At 44.4% G+C, this 20,110-nt stretch overlaps 1 protein-coding gene across 3 annotated transcripts in view; it reads left to right on the forward strand.

Moving 5' to 3' along the window:
• The first annotated feature begins 2,052 nt into the window (after positions 1-2,052).
• MGAT5 (alpha-1,6-mannosylglycoprotein 6-beta-N-acetylglucosaminyltransferase) overlaps positions 2,053-20,110 on the forward strand; it is a 286,577-nt gene continuing 268,519 nt past the window's right edge. Inside the window, exon 1 of one of the 3 annotated variants that reach the window (XM_041739318.1) lies at positions 2,053-2,093. The gene's annotated coding sequence lies outside the window, so the exon portion shown is untranslated. The remainder of the gene's footprint in view (positions 2,094-20,110) is intronic. The other 2 variants (XM_041739321.1, XM_041739319.1) reach the window with 2 other exon arrangements.

The following is a 20,110-nucleotide window of genomic DNA, read 5'->3' on the forward strand; positions in this document are numbered from 1 at the left end:
TTTAGGTGTAATTAAGAAAGGAAAGAAAGCATAAGCCCAAGAAGAGCATGAGGGAGCCTATTAATCCCCAGAAAATAAACTTTGGGGTGAAATCTTGGTGAAAGCTGTGGAGTGGTGTTGCTTTGAAAATGAAGAAGGAAAAAGGAGTTCCTTCAGTGTTTCCTTGATCTAGAGACCTGGCTAGAAATGGCTATAAATTTTCATTAATGTTATATATCTGGCTCCTCAGAAAATGATATTTAAGATGAGTTGAACATTAAAGCTTTGCTGAGGATAGACACGAATGGCCTTTTGGTTTCATGGTGACCATGAATGTTGCTAATTAATGATAGAGCCAAGGCTAATGCAGTAGTTTTTACATGACTCAGGGAGTAGCTTGTCTGATGCTTAAGGGGAAATCAAGATTGAGTCCTTATTTAATGGGAGTATTATTGAAGGGAAAAATTGAGAAAAAAAAATTGAGAAAAAGAGCATCGAGGGAGGTAAAGTTAAACTTTTTTGGGTGTAGGGGTGGGGAGGAGGGCACATCATAAACATTTTTCTTGAATCTTACAGCCTTACCACTTGATCCCAGCACTGCTTCGGAAAATCGCAATGTAATATACTGGTTATGATGTTGATGAAAACATACAGTGAAGAGTAAAAGCACTGAAAGCAAGCCTGTGTCCTTTAGGGCTGAGGCACCTGGGTATTCATTTTGTTAGCCTACACCAGTACATGTGAATGAAGGTGTTTCGATATTGACCAAAATGCTTAGGATTGTTTTCTTAAAATATATCTTGATGACTGGACTTGCTGGAATTAGCAGCTTTTTTCTGGGTCATGATAATTGCATTTTCAGGAACCATTCCTTCACCTCAGAGCTATGTCCAGAGGCTGGTATATAGAGGGGGCTGTATGGTCACTGCCCTTGACGGTGTTCTTTCTCACCTTCCATTCTTCTTGAGTCAACATCTGTGAGGCAAGACTGTTGGTTGGAGTTGGTGGGTTTGATATGACCCCAGGTGGAGTCTGCTCTCCCTGGTTGCCCTAGGGCACGGCTCTCTGGTATTGCTCAAATTGTTGACGTGGTCACAATGTTCACGCTGCGAAGTGGTATGCAGTAGACCATATAAAGAAGGGATTGGCTTGTTTTGATTAAAAAAAAAATAACACAACTCAGACATTTTTTAGCAGAAAATGTCTTCTGTTAGGTCCTTCAGTGCTAAGAGCAGTTGGCTAGCCTTAGAGTACTTATGGGCAGTTGACTCAGAGATGGATCTGTGCAGCATGGTTTTTATTTTTTCCTCTCTCCTTCTTCCCCACCCTCCTCCCCTCCCTCCCTGGTGAACTCTCGTTCAGTTTTATAATTCTCTGCTGATAAATTCTAGCAATATGAGAAAAAAGCTGAATATATCTATTAAAGGACATGTTCCCTCCCTTTCTTTTATAAAGGAGTATTATAAAAGGAAAATACTACCTTTATCAGAAGCATATAGTAAATCTGTTTCTAAAATGGTTTTCACCCTTTTTTTAAGGATAGTTTTATTTTATTCTTCAAGGTGAAGTTGCCACAAGTAATTCGTTGCATTTGAATGAACAGGCTTGTAATTCAGTTGGGTTTATCTCCTATTGCAAACTCCTTAGTTTTTTGTGATAGAGCTATTGGTTTTTAAAATTGTGTGTGTACATATACTTGGAACTGTGTATGTATCTTAATGTAGTCTAGTCCGGAAAGCATTAGAATTGGTAAAACCTTGGGTTTAATGCCTCCTGAGACTTGGAACAAAGAACAGTTTTGTGCAGAAGCTCCATCTTTGCCAAATGTAGCCTTAACTCCTGCTAAACTAATAATGGATGGATTTGGATCTTAACACATGAGATAATACAATTTTTTTTGAAAGTAAATGCCTTTGGTTTTAGGTATTTCTTTTTGGGAGACTATATTGAAAGGCAGGTGGGTTCCAAAATGGGAGAAGCAAAGTCCTTAGAAGATCTTTGTCAGCCTGTTTGCAATAGATCAAGTTGTTAAAGAGGAGAAACTTAAAAATGTCTTTGTCCTTGTGATTTCAGGAGTGATTACTGTTCTGAAGTGGACATTGGAGGAGGACCAGGTAAGCACTGCAGTAAGCAGATATCTACATGGCTTTGCCTAGACCCAGGATATTTGCCGTGGGGAGGGAGAAGATCAAGTAGTTGAGTCAAATGTTGCCTTTTGGAACTGTCAAAATACAGACCCCTAGTCCCAAAGGACTGAGGGATGGCTCTAGCAGTGCCACCCCAATCCTAAGGGTGTCGACATCTCCATCTGTCTGGGTAAGGCCTGGTGGAGTTTAATCTTTTGGGATAATTGGGCAAGGATATTTTATCTGTCTAGCATTAGTAAAGTGACTGGAGCAGAAGGCCATTGATCACTTTATTCAGTCATGATCCAACATGACTTTAGTTGAACATGGCCAGTTACCCTTATATAGAATGGCCGATTCCTTCAGAGCAGTCCAACCCAGACCTGACATAGAGGATCATGAGGTGAATATAAGTAAAACTGATGAATTGGAGAGTGTGATTGCTAAAGATGGCACAATCTCTGAACTGTGTCTGTATCAAGGAACCAAGTATTGCTCAAGAATACTTTCCTAAGTCCTCATTTATGAACATATTTTATGGCAGAAGAAATTTGCTAAGCACTTCCTTGTTTGAACAGTCTGAATAGTGTGTAGTGCTTAAAATCGCCTCCCAGGCCACCCTTGAGAGTTAACTTGGTAAATGAGATGTTAACCTGGGAGCAGAGTATCTGGATTTCACAGCCTGATAGGATTTGGGTGTCAAGGATATAGGGCTAACACAATGAAACATTAAACATTCCTAATTCCTGTTTCATTTATGTATGTGAGTCTTTGAACAAACTTTGTCTCTAACATCACAGGCAAAAAAAAAACAAAAAAAAAAAAACAAAACCCCACCCCAGCAACTCATAAGCAGGTGAATGTCTGATGTGAATAAAAAGCCTTAATGTTAGAGCTAGAAAATCATGTGACCCTGTGACTTTTATCAGCAGCTTCTCTCTAGCTGTCACCTTGAGAGTTTGTCCTGCTGGGAGAAACCAGAGAAACAAGAAGTGTCTCCTTCAGAACCTCAAAGGGATTTTGAATTTCTGAGGATGTGGGATTTTGTCTGAGATGGAGCAAGTGTATTTAATCCACCTCTTCCCCTACGCCCCCCACGTACACACATCCCTTAATTGGAATGGGACTTCATTTCAAGGACTGTACAACCGAACAGTGTATCTTCAGGAGTCTGTTTTGGCAGTTAGTTCACTGTTGACAGATAGGGCAAGTTCATGCACTGCCCGCTAAGATTTGCCAGGCATGGCAGCTGGGGGCAGCAGGCTGACGTCGTGGAGACCTGGAGCTGGGTCTGCAGTCGCTAAGACCCAGCTGCTGTAGCTTATGCTGTGGGAAGGATGAGTATCTTTCTGCCTTTCCTGTGCTGAGATTTTCTTTTTTTTTCTTTTTAATATCCATGTCTGCCCCCACCTCCTGCTCTCAGCTCTGCACTGTGTGGGGTTGACAGCCTTCATGGAGCGGGCAGACGTGTTGGCACCATGTGGCACTCCTGGGCTGTGTCTATCTGCCACCAAATATGTTGTCACCTTCCCTCTTGAGCATGCCATATCTAGCTGTCTTTGGAGGGGCCTCTTGGCTCCTTTGGGAATAACTATTGAAAGAGCAGCTGTCTGTCAGCCTCCTCCAGAGCCTCGAATTGGGCTATTGTCAACCTGTTGTTGGAGGAGTTCCCAACACAGCAGACTTGGCTGTCATTGACATTTATAACTTGAAAGCCATACCATAAATGAGTTTGCATTTCTTAAAATCCTTTAAATAGCCCTTAGAATGTGAAGCATGTGGCCTTCATACCCTTGGGCACCTCTCAGGAGTGTGGAAATAGTTGCGTGTTCCCGGAGGAGGGGAAGTGGGTTACCATTCTCCCCACAGCATCTCCTTTCTGATTTAGGTAGGAATAGGTTGTCCTGGCTTTGTGCTTATTAAGTTTATGTATAATCATATGAGTCCATTTAGGTCAGGATTATTGGCTTCTGAGAACAAAGAACTCTTTAACTCTGATTACCACAGAGCCTGTGATAAGAGAGGAAAATTGATGTCAGAAAAGGTTTTTCAAAGGGGTTGGTAGATCTCATACCTGTTTTCTCTCTCTTTTTTTTTTTAACGCCCTAATTTTTCAAAGAACCAGCTTCTAACTTTCATTTCTTGAGACATGACCAGAAGAGAAAGATGCGGTGTTTGTGGTAAAAATAAAACCAGAGCCACACCAGTGGATCTTGTGAACACATATTGCCAAAGAAATTGGGGAAAGTGCAGAATGGGATCAGAATGGTTTTTACTTACCGAGGGACTAGTTAGACTTTAAAACCTTGAGGGCTGGGACTGGCCATCTCGTTCTTCATACCACCAGTGGCTAGCACAGAACCTGGCCCATGGCGGCCTGGGGAGCCGAATGAATGAGTCAAAAGAAGGAAAGGTTTTAGGTAGAAAATGTCTGTCTTTTTTTAATCCTGATAGTACAGACATTGAAATATGTTAATCATCAAATCCAGATTATGGGATTTAAAGTTAATGATGTTTTCCTGTTGGTGTCAAGGATGAGTAATATTGGAAGAGGCGGGGGCTTCCATGGCAGGCCTAGATGCGATTAAGATGACACCCCTTCACTGCTTGGGCTCAGATGTCTTTCCGTGGTTCCCAGGACGTTTGTTATGTCTTAGGAAATGTCAGTGCCTGACGCTGGCTGCATGCTGGGCAGCTCAGTCTTCTGCCATGGTTTGCTAGCTCACCTGGAGCGGGGTAGCTGTGGGCTCTTGAGCCACCTGGATGGGGGCTGCAGGCTTTGGGAAGAATGTTACCTGAGGGATGGGTGTTGCCTTCCTGGCTCTTTGCCTGCGGTGCACATTGGCATCTCCTTTTTTCTCAGATACCAGCAGGTGCCCTGGAGCCGGTAAGACTGCGTGCGGGATAGCCACTGTCCAGTACCGATGGGCGGGCATGATGGATTAAACCCTGCTTCCCTGCCAGCCCAAGGGAACGGGAAGGTGGGGACATGGAGGTAGAGGGCAGGGCTATGGGCAGCCATGTATCTTGTCACCAGGCCACACGTGGAGGAGCGGAGCAGTTGTCTTCACAAGACCTTCCCGGCTTTGACTGGACCTAACCAGCATCCTCGGTTCATGGCAAGAGGTTTCAAAACAACAGCATGTATCTTTTCTCTGATTTTACTTGAAAAAAGTAAAATGTTGAAATATTTCAAGTATTCAGAGAAGTGCAGAGACTTGGCTAAAACACTCGCTCATGTGTCCTCCCACCTTCCCTTCCTTCCTCCATATCTTTCGGGTTCCTTTCTGATGCTGCCAATGACACGCGTCTTATTAACTGTGAAAGGTGCTTGTGCTGTTTTATGTTGAAATGACCAGACTTCTGTACTTGGAAATTTTAAAAATGTGGTCTGCCAGGAATCTAGGCCTACACAGAGCCCCATCCTACCCACTCTCTGAGGATGGTTGGTGCTATCTGGATCTACCCTCACCTATGGTTCCTTTTGTTCATTCTCTTGTTCTGTGCTTGCTGTCCATCTGCTTTTCTCTCCTTTCAGTTTCAAGAAGCTGTGTATGTGTTTAAATCCCTCTCTGCAGCTGGTTCAGGACTCTGTAAATGGGCAATTCAGTTGGTCCTGCTCGGCCCAGCTAATACTGTCTCTACATCCCATGCCCTTCCCATGATGAGGTCTGCTCACTTAATCATACCTGGTGCCAGGTGCAGATGACTCCTGTTCAGAACCTCTCCTTTCTCTCCAAGCCAATGTGCACCTTCTTTGTGTATGTCAACCTCCCTGGAGGAGAGAGGCGAAGGCCATTTGATTTTGCATCTCAGGCTTACAGCGATGGATAGACAGCATGTGTCCAACCAGCCTGAGGCTCTCCCTCAGGTTAGTTAACACGGGAAGGCCCACTGACAGGTTTCTAGTCATTTATTCTCTTACTGTGGCCATTTTCTGGGTCCAGAGTTCTACGGTATTTTAGCCATGTTGATGGATGACTGACCACGTAACTCTCTGTTTCACTCTGAGCCTCACGATGGCTTACGGGAATCTATGTGGGCAGCTCACGCCTCAGAAAGGCTGATGATGAGCTACCACCCTGAAAGGGTAGGGGTGAGAGACTTGCTGGGCCGAGAGGCTGGAGGAGAACCCAGGTGAAGGAAGGATTGGGGACAGTGGGGCAGGAAACATTGGGAATTTGGCTGAAGAGTTTGGAGATTTGGGGTGATTGGAGGAACAGAATGGTCTTTAAAACTTACAAACTGGGACGGGATACCTGGGTGGCTCAGCGGTTGAGCATCTGCCTTCGGCTCAGGGCGTGATCTTGGGGTTCCAGGATCGAGTCCCACATCAGGCTGACTCTGTGGAGCCTGCTTCTCCCTCTGCCTATGTCTCTGCGTCTCTCTCTGTGTCTCTCATGAATAAATAAATCTTTAAAACTTAACATCATGGATTGGTACACTATAAATAAGTGACTAGGAAGGGAAATAAAAAGACCAAGGAGGTCCAGAATGCAAGCCTGCAGTTTTATTAGTGGATTCTTTCAAAGACGGAGAATTCTCCTGTCACATCACCATAAGAGTTTCCAAAATGTTTACCTTCCAGTTTGGTACTTACTCTCCATAGGCGAAGCACTTTGTGGACTGGCCCTGCTCTGTGGACTGTCCTCCCCCTCCACTAGGAGAAGCACTTATTTAGGAGATGTGGGTCTCTGCTAGCCCCCCCCCCTTTAAGATTGATTGCTTGGGAGAGGGAGACTCTCCAGCCGACTCCCCCACTGAACACAGGGCTTGATCCCACCCACCTGAGATCATGACCTGAGCCAACACCAAGAGTTGGAAGCCCAACCCATAGAGCCACCGAGGTGGCCCCAGCTCCATGTCTGTTATGCTATGAGACCCACCCTGACCTCTCTGCATCTTGTTTTTTTATGCTATAAAGTAGAAGTTGGTTTGCACAACACTGTTCTCCCTGATAGGAAATGAGGGGCCAGAAACAGATGCTTATTCTTGAGTGTTCCACCCAAATGGATTTCCTTTTAGAGATCTTTCTAGAAGGGACATGCTGGGGATCATTTCATATACCTTCTTGGCTACCTGAAATGTGTGACCAGCTCATTCAAAAGGCGTGTGTCCTGCATTAGTGCCCTTCTGTAACAAGTGGATCTTTCTGCATGTGTGTGTGTCTGTGTGTACAGTCAGGCTGCACCAAGTGGACGTTTTTTCTAATTCATAGTTTTAGGCTGGTGGCAGTAGTGTGGGGTAATGATCCCTTTTGTGAAGTGATTTACTGATGAAGACAAGCAAGGTCCTGACTCTGAAGACAGGCCCTCCACGATTTAGCCCACAGTGGCATCTGTGTGGCCTATGGGATGGTGGGTGGGTGGGTGGGGGGCAGGTGCAAGAGCCAACTTGGGAGGATGTTTCAGCCAGGCAGACCTGGCAATGGATAGTCCCTTGCCATTTATATTCCATTGTCTCAGATTCAGTCACCTGGCCACACCTCACCAGAAAATGTAGTCTGGCTGCATGTCCCGGAAAGGAGAATGTGGATTCAGGGAGTTGTGAGCATTGTCCATAGCCTCCCTGACTCCCAATTTTCTGATTCACTTACCAAAATCGTGTTCACTATTGCATTCTTTTATCCGCATGAACTCTTTTATTCCTCTTTTATGCCTGCTTGTGACAATGGTCAGGCGTTACGTTTTTATGCACCGGGGTGAGAAACAATGGAAAGAAAAGAGAATGGAAGGTCCCTCAATTCACGGACGGTGATTACACAGGCTGCTGTCAGCAGCCAGGAATGGCCAGTGCTGACTACAAAGGAATATTGGCTATATGCCATAGGCTGCATTTGGATTTTTTTTTTAATCTAGGTATTTATGAGTTGAGAGTAATGCTTAGTCTTTAAAAAGTAAATAGCACTTAAGCAGAAGAAAACCATTGGTGTAGGGACAGCTAGTAGCTCCTGTTGAAAGGTGGCCGAGGTAATGTAATTTAATAAAAAGCTGAAGGAGCTCTAATATTTTCATAAGTATGCTGTTTTCTTTTCCTGCGGCAGTGAATTAAAAAAACACACAATATCCCCCCCCCCCCCCCCACCGAACACCTTTATTTGCTTTCAATACAGGGAAGCCAGTGAGTCAGAATAAGAGAGAAGTGAGACTGTGGGAGGGACAGTGAGTGTGCATAGGGGAGAGTCTTTAGAGAGTTGCAGAGCGTAACATCCTTCCGGAGCCTGTGTGTGCTAGAGAGACGGGGCAACTGGACTAGGCCTTTTGCAGAGAACCTACTATAGAAAAGTGAACATATAAAGGGTGGAGGAGATGAGATACCAACAAGAATATGTGGCCACTCAGATCTCCAGCCATGGGCAGATATCCCCCCACCACCACCCCTCGGCTGCAGCAGGATGTATGTATGTTGGGGTGTTTGATGGGATCACAGAGTGAACGTGGGGCCCTCTGGAAAGAGCTGCATCTGTGAAGGAGATGCTGCTGGCCTCCTCCCCGTGTCCCCCTTCCCAGCTTCTGCTGACACCCCCCGTAGGCCAACCCTATATGGAAACCAGATGGCAAGGGAGCTTGGGAGATGTGGTTTCCTATGATATGTTGCATAAGGGGCAGGGGCATGCGGAGAATGCATTTGAGAGCAGAAGGGTAGATGGCTGGCACAGGGAGTGTAACCTCTTGGTGGAAAGGCAGGAGAATAAATAAATGAGAGATCACTTTAGGAAAGAAATATTTGAGTGGGTTTCCTTTCTCCATGCTATATTCTCTCTGTTCTTCTCTATTACCACCTGTGTTCCTTTTCATCATTTTGTTAAATGCTTTTTACCCCACGTGATATTTTCTGGACCTCTTTGACTCTGCAGTAACAGCTAACATCTACTGAGAGTGCACTGTGTGCCAAGATGGCAGGGTTCTCAGCGCTTTATCTGTCTTAATTCTTTGAATTACCAAAGCAGCTTGGTGAGGCAGGTACAGTCAGTGCTCATTGTTTGAGGATTCAGTATTTGAATATTTGCCTACTTGCTAAAATGTATTTGTAATGACCACATCAGTAGTTGCAGTGCTTTCGTGGCCATTGACAGACAACACACAGCGCAGGGAAATTTGAGTGGCCGGATGCTCAGTTCCCAGCCAAGATCAAATGAGGCGACACTCTGTCTCCTCGTTTTAAGTCTCCTCCTGTAAATAAGGGTTCTCTTTGTGGTCTAATTAGCACCCCCTTTTTGGGCCTTTTTGAACTTGTCTTTGGTGATTTTATGGTTTAAAATGGTTCCTAGGGCAGCCCCGGTGGCGCGGTGGTTTGGTGCCGCCTGCAGCCCGGGGTGTGATCCTGGAGACCCGGGATCGAGTCCCACATCGGGCTCCCTGCATGGAGCCTGCTTCTCCCTCTGCCTGTGTCTCTGCCTCTCAGTCTCTCTCTCTGAATAAATAAATAAATCTTAAAAAAAAATAAAAAAAATAAAATGGTTCCTAAGCAGAGCATTTAAAGTGCTGTTTGGTGTGCCGAGGTACAAGAAGGCAGTGATGGACCTGATGGAGGATATGCATGTGTTAGGGAAATGTCTTCAGGCATGACTTACACTACTACTGGCTGTCAGTTCGATGTTCATGAGCCAGCAGTATATATATTAAATAAGGTGTCTTAAAACAGAAACACATAGAACACGATTATGAATTGATCAGTTGACGGAAAGGTTGTGTCCAGAGGCTCACAGGAACCGAACCCTGTGTTTCCCCTGGGAACATTAGGTCAACATTCCTGAATTCCTTGTTCCCTGTGACTTTATAGAACATAACAATGGCAAAGAATGCCCATCAGCTGTACCGCTGTTATCCCCAGTTTGTAGAAGACCAAGGCAAGTAGAAGTGAAGAAAGTTGCCCATTGTCACCTGGTTGGATCAGAACCCAGGCAGTCTGGCACCCTGCCCGTCACTCTTAAACTCTGTGCTCTACTGGCTTTTTTATATGGATGCTCCCACCCTTTTGGACCTGCTGTTGATGCTGGCGAAATCAACCCTAACGCTATTTTCAATGATTAAACCCCTGTCGATAAAGCCAAGGATTATCTCGGGTTGGGGATCCTGATATGTAGAACCTCACAATAAAGGTAATAACATTTGACATGTGTATAAAAACTTGGGCATATTTCATGTGAGTGAGTTCTCAGAAGCACTGTGAAGCACACATCACCTCTCTGTTTCATAAGTAAAAACTGGTGTGTGTGGGGGGTGGTGATTTGAGCAGAGCCCCAGGGTGAGAGAGTGATAGAACAGAGACTCAAACCCAGGCTTCCTGGCGTCAGATCCCTCACTCTTTCTGCAGTATTGAGCAGGCCTCTCAGGGAGGCCCTGGGGATTGAGATACTTGCCTTGCCACTGATGCTCTGCTTTGCTCCTTTCATTCTGCTTTGTTCTGGAGAAACCACAGAAATGGAGAATTGGGTATAAAATGGGTGATTTCAAGGAAGGACCAGAAATAATTTCTTGAAAATAACTTTATTTCCATGTGTATAGAAAGTCTTTCCTGGCCCGATGACCTTTCTGGAAAGATGTTAATTTTTTTTTTTTTTTCTGTTCATTAGGGAAATATTTGAAGATAAGTAAAAAATAAAGGAAGAATAATTCAAGAAGGCTGTTGGTATGCTCTGGCCTAAACACGGTCATGCCTTGTCTCTTTAGTTACCTTTGTGTACTGAAATTTGTGTTTGAAAAGAAATGGATGTACTTGTTAGGAATTAAAAGGATATATATATATTTTTAAAAAGGTGCCCTTTCCCTGGGGCCAGCTGTGCCTGATTTCTTGTGTACTTTCCCAGAGGTGTTCCAACCTCTACCCCAGTGATTCTCAGCTGGTGGTGATCCAGGGACATTGGCACATCCTGGCGGGGAAGCTGGGGGAGTGTTGCTGGCCCCGTGGTGAGCAGAGCCCTGGGGTGCTGATAAATGCCATACTGTGCACAGGACAGCCCCACAGCATAGTATTCAGCCCAAATAGTCAGTAGTGCCGAGGTGCAAAAGCCCTTCCCCACCCCCAGTGGGCACTGCATGGGCCATCTCCATGTGCGATATACAAAAGCTTTTGTGTTTGAACTTCGATGTTCATTTTGTGTCTTCCAAAGGCTTTTGTTTGCCTGGTTCTTGCGCTGGCCATGCTGCAGCTGCTGCTCGCAGGTGGGGCAGTGGGCATGGCCCTCCCCAGGTATGGCTCCAGGGGCTTGTCAGCGCCAGAGACTAAAAGCAGGGAGACTGACTTCAGCCGATCTGGTCTCCTTTTTTTTTTGTTTTGTTTTGTTCTAAACAAAGCCCATGATAAAATACTTCTTGGGAAAAACTCCTGTTTGTCCAAGTTCTAAATAGTTGCTGCTGTTAATAATGCTGTGTAAATATGTTAATATTTATATTTATGTATACACACTTGAGATTAAAGCACACTTCTGCCTACCACTTAATAAACATCCTATACTGCATGAAAATTAATTTTGAGAATTTCCAATCTACCATTGACCATGACGCATGTGGACTGAGCTACCCATGTTGCTTGGAGAGTAAGTTCCTGACAGTTCAGAATGGATGGAGCTTGCTCCAAGTTCACCTCAGGCCCCCAACCCTTGTGGTACAGCCTATTTCTGTGTTTCTGCAGAGCTTGACAATAAATGACGCTGCAGTTTAGGACGAAAAATATGGAACTTGAGTTTCTTCAGTTCTCTCACTTGTGTGACCATTTGGAGTTTTTATGTGTGATTAAAATGTAAAACCGTGAAAGACTGAGGACTAGATTGAATGTTGGTTGCTAAGTGTGTATTTTACTTCATGGAAGAAGTATTTTACTGAATTTTAGAAGTCACTTTAAAAATTGACATTTAGGGGCAACTGGGTGGCTCAGTGGTTTGGCTCAGGTTGTGATCCCGAGGTCCTGGGATTGAGTCCCGCATGCGGCTCCCGATGGGGAGCCTGCTTCTCCCTCTTCTTATGTCTTTGACTCTCTTTGTGTGTCAAATAAATAAATAAATAAATAATAGACATTTTTAAAAAGGTGGATGGGGCATCTGGGTGGCTCAATCTGTTAAGTGTCTGACTCTTGATTTTGGATCAGGTCATGGTTTAGGGTTGTGACAGCCTGCTTAAGATTTTCCATCTCCCTCTACCCCTTCTCTCTGCTGCACTGGCACATGTGCACCCTCTCTCTCTCTTAAAAAAGAAAATCCCCCCAGATTGTTTAAAAACTAAAAAGTAACTCAAGAATATGGTGATGATTGATTATTGCATGCACATAGTTGGAAATCAGTTTCCTCATATGGAAGAGGGACTGCGTTAGGTAGTGATCCACCCTGATCGCCCCCTGTGCTAGATATACCACTCTTAGGATGGTGGAGATCTTTATGAAAAATGAATGAAAGGGAATGAAAGTGGGCACAGGAAAGCCCATAGTTGTTTCTGTTGATCTGGTTTCTGTCCATGCAGAATCAGTGCTCTTTGAAATGCCACAGTGGATTGAAATTCTGATCCAGTAGGGTCTTTGAGAAAGTAGGCAAATCTTGCCCTTTCCCCCCTTGGATGTCTTAAAACTTGTTTGATTTATACATAATGAATAGTGTACACGTTGTTGGTGTACCGCTTGATGAATGACCACAGCTACACATTGCTGTGTTGAGGTACCCAGATCAAGTATCGAACGTAAACAATAACTGGAACCCCCCCGCCCCGGCGTCTCATTGTAGTTGAGATTTCCATTCACCCCCATCCCAAGCATCACCACTGGCCTGACTTCTAACCACACAGATCAGTTGCACTGTTTTTGGAAGTTACATAAATGGAATTCATTATACAGTACATAAAGCAAAGACTAATTTTAACCCATCTCTCTTGATTTTGATGGTGACTGGAGACATTTGAAATATTCCAAAATGTGGCATTTAAACATCTTAGCGACTTTCAGTGGTAGATTAACAAAATTTCCAGTCTAGTTCATGTGTGGTTTCACTTGGAAGAGCAGTGGCCTTCGGGGTAGTAACATTTAATATACTTGCTTCTGTGATGAAGAACACAACCAACTTACTTATGATGTCACTTGCTGGGCTTCAGAATTTTATGTGGAAGGCAGATAATTGTACGGACATTAAATTGGAATTTATGTGTTGGAGAACTTTTCTCCAGTTCATTTGAAGCTTAGGGTAGCTTATAGGCCTATAGTGTGGTCAATAAGTTGGATACAGTGTATAGAAGCTTATAATTGGATTTAGATTGGGAACCATAACATAGCAATGCGATTTTATTGTATCGATGTATTCATGCTACCATCTTCTGAGTAGTAAGTGTGTCTTATCTATAGAGACAGAATGGATAGAGTGTCTAATAGTTGAAGTTTGGGCCACAAGGGTCTGAAATTGCCCTTCACGTAATGGGAGAAATTCAGTACTCAGTCTGAAGGCCCTTAGGATGTTGAGTTGTTAAATTAACATGAAAGTATTATTTAGAAAAAATAGCCTTCTCTGCAGCCATCATCCACAGTGAGAATATGTATTCTCAGTCGTTTCTGGATCTGTCAGAGGCTGGCTCATTCACCATGAGCTGTGGCGGCCAATTCGGGAGGTTGGTGTGGCTCCCACTGAGGTGTTATGTGGCAGCAGGCCACATAAGACGTGAAAAGTGTTTGCCACGCAGCTTCTCTTAGTCCCAGCAGAGATGAAAACGAACAGTTCTAGCAAAATTGCTAAGTCAGGGATGTTTGTCTCCGGGAAGCTGCCTTTTGCTCACTTAATTTTTTGGTCTATAAAAAAACCATTGCCTTCTTTCTTCCTTCCTTAGTGGTTTCTAGCCATCTTCTCAAATTAAAATGGGGAAGAATCCTATTTGCCTTATTCCTTGAAGCTTCTCTATATCCATTTGCTAGCTGTTTGTTTTTTTTTTTTTGTTTGTTTGTTTTTGTTTTTGTTTTGCGTTTTCAAGCCCCTGATGCAGGAGAGGCAGTATTTGCAAATAAAAACCAGTTCAGGAGTTTGGATCTGAGATGGGAATTAGATCATGTCACTCCTGGGCTTTGGGCTGTACAAAGTCCTTCTTCAGCTACGGGGGAGCCCTAGGGCCTGCTGTGGCATTCAAGATCCCTGGTCACCTCGTCTTGCTGCCCAAGGCTGGACTTGGCAGGCCCCTGATTCCCCTCGCGTCCCAGGCAGCCAGGGGAATGTGACTGTTCGCTGATGCCTCTGCTCCTCTCCCTGTCGGGGATGACTTGCTCTGCCATCCTCATTTTCTCTTTCAAGCTTCTTACTGGGGCTTTCTTTTACCAAAGAAGCCTTCCTTGATCCTCCTGGATAGGATGAGAGGCCTGCCTTCTGTGTTCTTGTGATACCCCGAGTATATCCCATACTCTTTTGTATGCATCTGTATGCTGATGTGTGTGCCCAGCATTCAAAACAGTAGCCTGCACATAGCAGGTGCTCCACAGATTCCTTGTTGAACTAATGTGTGGAATTCACTTTTATGTTCTAATGATGTATCAACGTGTCTGTCTCCCCACGAGACTTTGAGAGCAGGAATTGTACCTATTAATCGTCATATGCTCCATGCCTGACAGAGGTACTCAAAAATGTTTGAGTGGAAGGCCGGCCAGGCTGGCCTGTGGGGAGAGCATTGTGGAGGCAAGGGAGAGTTTTCCTTGTATTACAGTCATTTGTATTAAGTCGTGAGTGTGTGGGCAGAGCTTCATTCCTGTGGCTTTGTGATCAGATGCACGGGAATCCCAGAATGCTGTGGGGGAAGAAAGATGCTCTAATACTCCCTCCCCACCCTCTCTCCACTCCCTTGTTTTCCAAGTGGGAATGCCTCTGTGTATGGTCAGGTGTTGATGGAAGTGTTCATCTCCCAGAGAAAATGCCCGGCAGTGGTGATGTTGATTCACTTGCTGATGGCCAAATTGCCAATGCAGGAAAATACCAGTAAAAAAAAAAAGAAAAACTATACAAAGGGAGGGGGAGGGCTTTGTGTGTGGCGTGTCTTATTTCATTTTTATAGTAATTTTGGTATTTGGCCCCAGATCATTACAGAGGTATTTTTTCATTCCCAGAAAAAGCCATTAAGTGATGAAGTAGAGTTTTCCTCTCTTTGAGTCTTGTTTTCCCTGATCTGCTCAGATCTTTGGCCATTACTTACTTGCCAGTGAGTGCCAGTGGGTGTTGAAATGAATACCTAGGGAACAAACCAATTCTCCAGGGAAATGGAGAGATGGGGTTTTAGAATTTTCTGCATTCTTCTGAGATTCATAGGCCTCTGCCCATATGTGCCTTATCCTGTCAGTTGGATTGTTCCTGGTTCAGAAGAAGGGATGCCATATCGCAGGGTGTTCTCTGTTGTCCCGAGAGCTCAAAATGGAAAGTGCTGTGCTGCCTTCACAAGTTTGAGGACCCCTAGATTAAGAACAAATGTCAAAAGGATATTTTCTTTCCAGGGCCTGAGGTTGGAAGGCTTTGTAAGTCACCGCGAGCCTGCCCTCTGCATTACTACCATTGTCCAGGGAAAAGTTGGCAGCTTTGAAAGTACTGAAGGCAGCTTTAGGGGTGAGATTTCAGACAATGGTGAGGTCCTTTTCTCCCTCCCTCTCCCCCTTCCCCAATCTGTGATGAGACCCCCAATTTCCACTCAGACCTGCATTCTGAGGGAGGCCGAGTACACCTACAGCCAGAGCAGAACACCTTTCAGTTACTGATTCCTCACACTAAAGTTAAGGTGTAGGGATAGACACATTTTTTTCTCCAACGTGGTTTTAAAATACAAAGCATTGAGATTTAGAAGTGGTGGCTAAAAGATGGCCAGTCTTGTCTGTCTCCCCTACTAGACTTCAGGAAGCTCCTTGACCTTGGGTCTTTTGGGTCTCATTGTGTTCCCAGGGCTGAGCCCACAGTCACCACATCAGAGGAACTCAGTGAGCAGTGGCTGAGTCTGTGCATGAAAGGTGGCCACTTGGAGACATTTTCTGCCTACTTGGAAATTCTATCTACCTGTCTACTCACAGAAAGGATTTGAATTGGTAACTCCTTACTTCACAGTGTGGGTGAATTTCACAACCTAGAAGCTCTTTGGGGTCTTTTTGTATAAATGTTGGGTTGTCAAATAGTTTTATAGGGTTTCTCTGTCCTCTTAGTATCAGAATCACAGGGTAAATTGGAATAGCTGGTTCTGTAGAAGGGAAGATGTTGCCTTCTGAGCTTTACAGCCAACAAGAGCTGATCCAAAAATGGGCTGTCTCTGCACAGGTGGTGTGGACAGCTTGGATGCACAGGATTGTGGATCATGGGTTGGACGGCTTCATCAGAGTCATTCATTTCTTCATTTGACATGTATTTGTTGAACTCTTCCTTTTGTACCTGGCTCCATTCTAGGCACTGGGGATACAGAGGTGAACAAAGAGAGGAAGTAGAGAAATTGGTGGATCCTAGGTCAGGTGGAGATTGGGAGAGGAAGAATCACACGGGCAAGGGGTAGAGAACATGTGTTGGGTGCTACTTTAGATGTGGTGGCCTTGGAGGCTGCTTCAGGGAGTGATGTTTGTGCAGACACCCTCATGACAACAGAGTCAAGGCAGTGTCCAGGGCAAAGAGAACTCTAGGAGGAGGACATGGCACATATGGGTGCATGAGGTGGGAACAGATTGGACCTATCATGAAAGCATGTGGGTAGGGTAAAGGGAACAGGGTGTGAAGTTGAAAGGCAAGTAGTGCTGGAACATGCAGAGCCTTGCTGGCCAGGGTACAGAGTGTGGATTTCATTCTGTGATGTATGTGTTCAGAGTTTTGAGCCTGGGTTTGGGGGTGGGTAGCCTGATATTGTTTGTATTTGTAAAGGTCATTTGCCTTGTGTGGAGAACTGGGTATAAGGGGGCGAGCAGAGAGGTCAGGTAGAAATGACCTGTGTTGGTGGCATGGACTCAGGAGCAGAGGGAGATGGTGACAAGGGGTTGGGTACCTCAGGTCAGGAGGATCTGGCTCCTCTCTGTCTTCATCTCCTGCTACCTTTCCCAGGCCTGATTTTGCCCCAGCCATACATGTCACCTGGTACATCTACACTCAGTCTGTTTTTTTTTTTTTTTAAACGTCACTTATCATTACTTGGAACTAGATGCATGTATGCACGTGCACATAAGTGCTCACACTTACTCGTTGCTTCTTTATTTCTGCTGTTGGTGTGTAAGTGCCATGCTGGCCAGCAGGTACTTTTTGTCATCGTTATTGTGGAGTCCTAGGGCCTGAGTACTGCCCAGCATGTAGTAGATCCTCAAAATATTTACCAAAGGAGTGCTTCAGGTGGAAGGTCACCAGATGTTGACCTTACTATATCATTTCTATTGGAAAAGTTGCCATCACGCCTGCCCGAGGTTCTAATTGCGATGCTGAAGACGCCAAGAACATCAAACTGTAATAGCAATTTAATGAAAATGAAGAAGTATGCTTAAGAATGTAAGTAATAAAAAAAAAAGAAGAGGGGAGAAGGGGGTCTCTGTTGATCATGGAGAGGTTCTGTCCATGGTGGGGGAAATAATGGAAAGGAACAACTTTGAACCTATTACTCATCTATTGCGGTGAAATTTGTCAGTGTCATTTAAATCTAGTACCCTCTAGCTGTTTGTTTTTGGTAGAAAAGACTTTTGGGGAAATAATTAATCTCCCCCAGTGCAACCTGTATCCTCAGTTTTCCTGAGCTACAGTTGAAACTGGATAATTCTCCCACCAGAGTGCACATGTTTTACCCCATGGAAATCAGCGTATGCCCATTCTAAGGATGGAGAATGGGAGCAAATGGTGATAGAGAAGAGCATTTAACCGGGGCCCCTCAGAGAGCTGGCCAGCTTTCATGACTTTTCTGCTAGGCATGTGACTCAGGGGCAGCTTCTAGAGGCAGAGGAACTTGTTTTGAATGCTGGCGCCTCTACCATGTGACTTTGGGCACGGTCCTTAAACTTTGTATACCTCAGCACCCTCATCTGTAAAATGAGAGTGACAACAGTATGCACCCCTTGAATCTCCTCTGAGGAGTGAGTGAGTTAATACACGTAGAAGGTCTTAGAACCATGTCTGGAATAGCAATTACTCAGAATATTTCAGTTATTATTAAATGGGGGAAACTTTATAGTCATTGATAGTTGGCATAAATTTTAGCAGATAAAAGTGATGTCATTTGAACCTGGGTATTGAATCCATGTACAGCACTTGAGTCAGCTGGAAATGTGTGTGCGTGCAGGGTTGGGGTGGATTCTGACACCAAATGGTGTACTGCAGTAAGATCTAATGCTAACCACCTGGAGTTAGTGCAGATCCCATAAATTAAAAGGTGCAGTCCCCAGCCAGACTGCCTCTACTTCAGATGCCAGCTGCAAGTGGGGTCCCCAGACCACTAACACTTTTATTTTTAAGATTTTATTTATTTACTTGAGAGAGAGAGAAAGAGAACACAAGCGGTGGGAGGTGGTCACAGAAGGAGAGGGAGAAGCAGACTTCCCGCTGAGCCTGACAAGGGACTTGATCCCAGGACCCTGGGATTACGACCTGAGCCAAAGGCAGATGCTTAACAGAGTGAGCCACCCAGGTGCCCTAATACTTCTAACCAACTGACTTCTAATCTAGGTGTTCCATGACTCCCTCATGTTTGATAATTCACTAGAATGACTCACAGAATTTAGGATTATTTAATCTAAAGGACATAAATCAGGACCATCCAAATGAAGAGAGGTGAGGTCTGAGAGGATTCTAGATGCTGAGCTTCCAGGCCCTCTCCTTTTGGGATTCGGGCATGGCACCTTCCTGGCACATGAACATATTTACCAATCAGGAGACTTCATTGAGTTTGATGTCCAGAGTTTTTATTAAGCTTTTCATTTCATAGGCATGACTGAGTTCATCCACATTGCCAATAATTTAATGAGTCTGAGCCCCCTCCATTCCCCAAGATTGGGCAGGCTCAAAGCCCCAGTGTTCTGATCACATAGTTGGTTTTTCTGGTGATCTGTTTCCAGTCTGAGTCTTCTCATCTCTTATCATAAATTCAGGTGTGATCCAAGGGGCTTGTCAAGAACAAAGACACTTCAGTTATTCAGGAAATTCCAAGGACTTAGTGTCCCTTTTAGGAACCAGGGACAAAGGCCAATCACATTCTTTACTGTACAATAGGGGATTCTGTTTGAGATAGCAAGACCTAAGATGGTAGCCTGGGAAGGGAGCCCACCTCTTGGCTTGGCAGTTACTGCTCTAATCCAGTGTCAGTTGGGCTGATGAGGAGACACTAGTAACATATATTAGCTTTGATAGTTCTAACTTTCTTTTCCTTAGAACAATTTTATTTAGTCTCAGGGGAATGAAGCTGTCCTTTGGGATTTAATAGTGCCCTCCTGTTAAATAAGTCCCAAAGACAGCATTTCTGAATTTGAGTCTTTAAAAAAAAAAATAATAAAGCTTTGAAACTATTCTGTGGTGCTGTGTGAATTCAGTGAGCTGCTAACTGGCCCTAAGTTGTCTTTTTGAATCCCAGAAGTGTCCTTCTCAGTAAGTTCACCCCAAATCTGGGTGGACACGGGGTGCCGGCTTTTGGATGGGCAGTCTTTCTGCATCTGATGTTCTTAACACCTGAGCTCTGTGGATCTACAGGCTTGTGCTAAGACCTTTTCCTGTGGTTTCTTTGTTCTCAGTAGTCATTTGTGAATGCTCACCTGATTTTCCCATTTGTTCTTGGATTCCTATAGCAAATGCGGTTTTACAGTCTATTTGATTCTGTTTTTTCTTTGGTATTCCAGACTGCTCACTTAGGTGAGCACAATATAAGTTGGTCCCTGCAATTAAAGACTGTTTCTAGAGGCTTTTTCATCTTTTATTAAAGCATTTGTACCATGCCCCCTAACTTCTGTTGGGTAGCATTTCCCAGAAGGGTCTGTGAGGATCTGATTAGGGCCCAAGTGACAGAAGCACCCTAAATAGAAAGTTTATAGGAGGCCCTTTGCCTTGTGAATCTTTTCTTTTGTTTTTATTGCGG

Source organism: Vulpes lagopus, chromosome 24, assembly GCF_018345385.1.
Source record: "Vulpes lagopus strain Blue_001 chromosome 24, ASM1834538v1, whole genome shotgun sequence".
NCBI lineage: Eukaryota > Metazoa > Chordata > Mammalia > Carnivora > Canidae > Vulpes > Vulpes lagopus.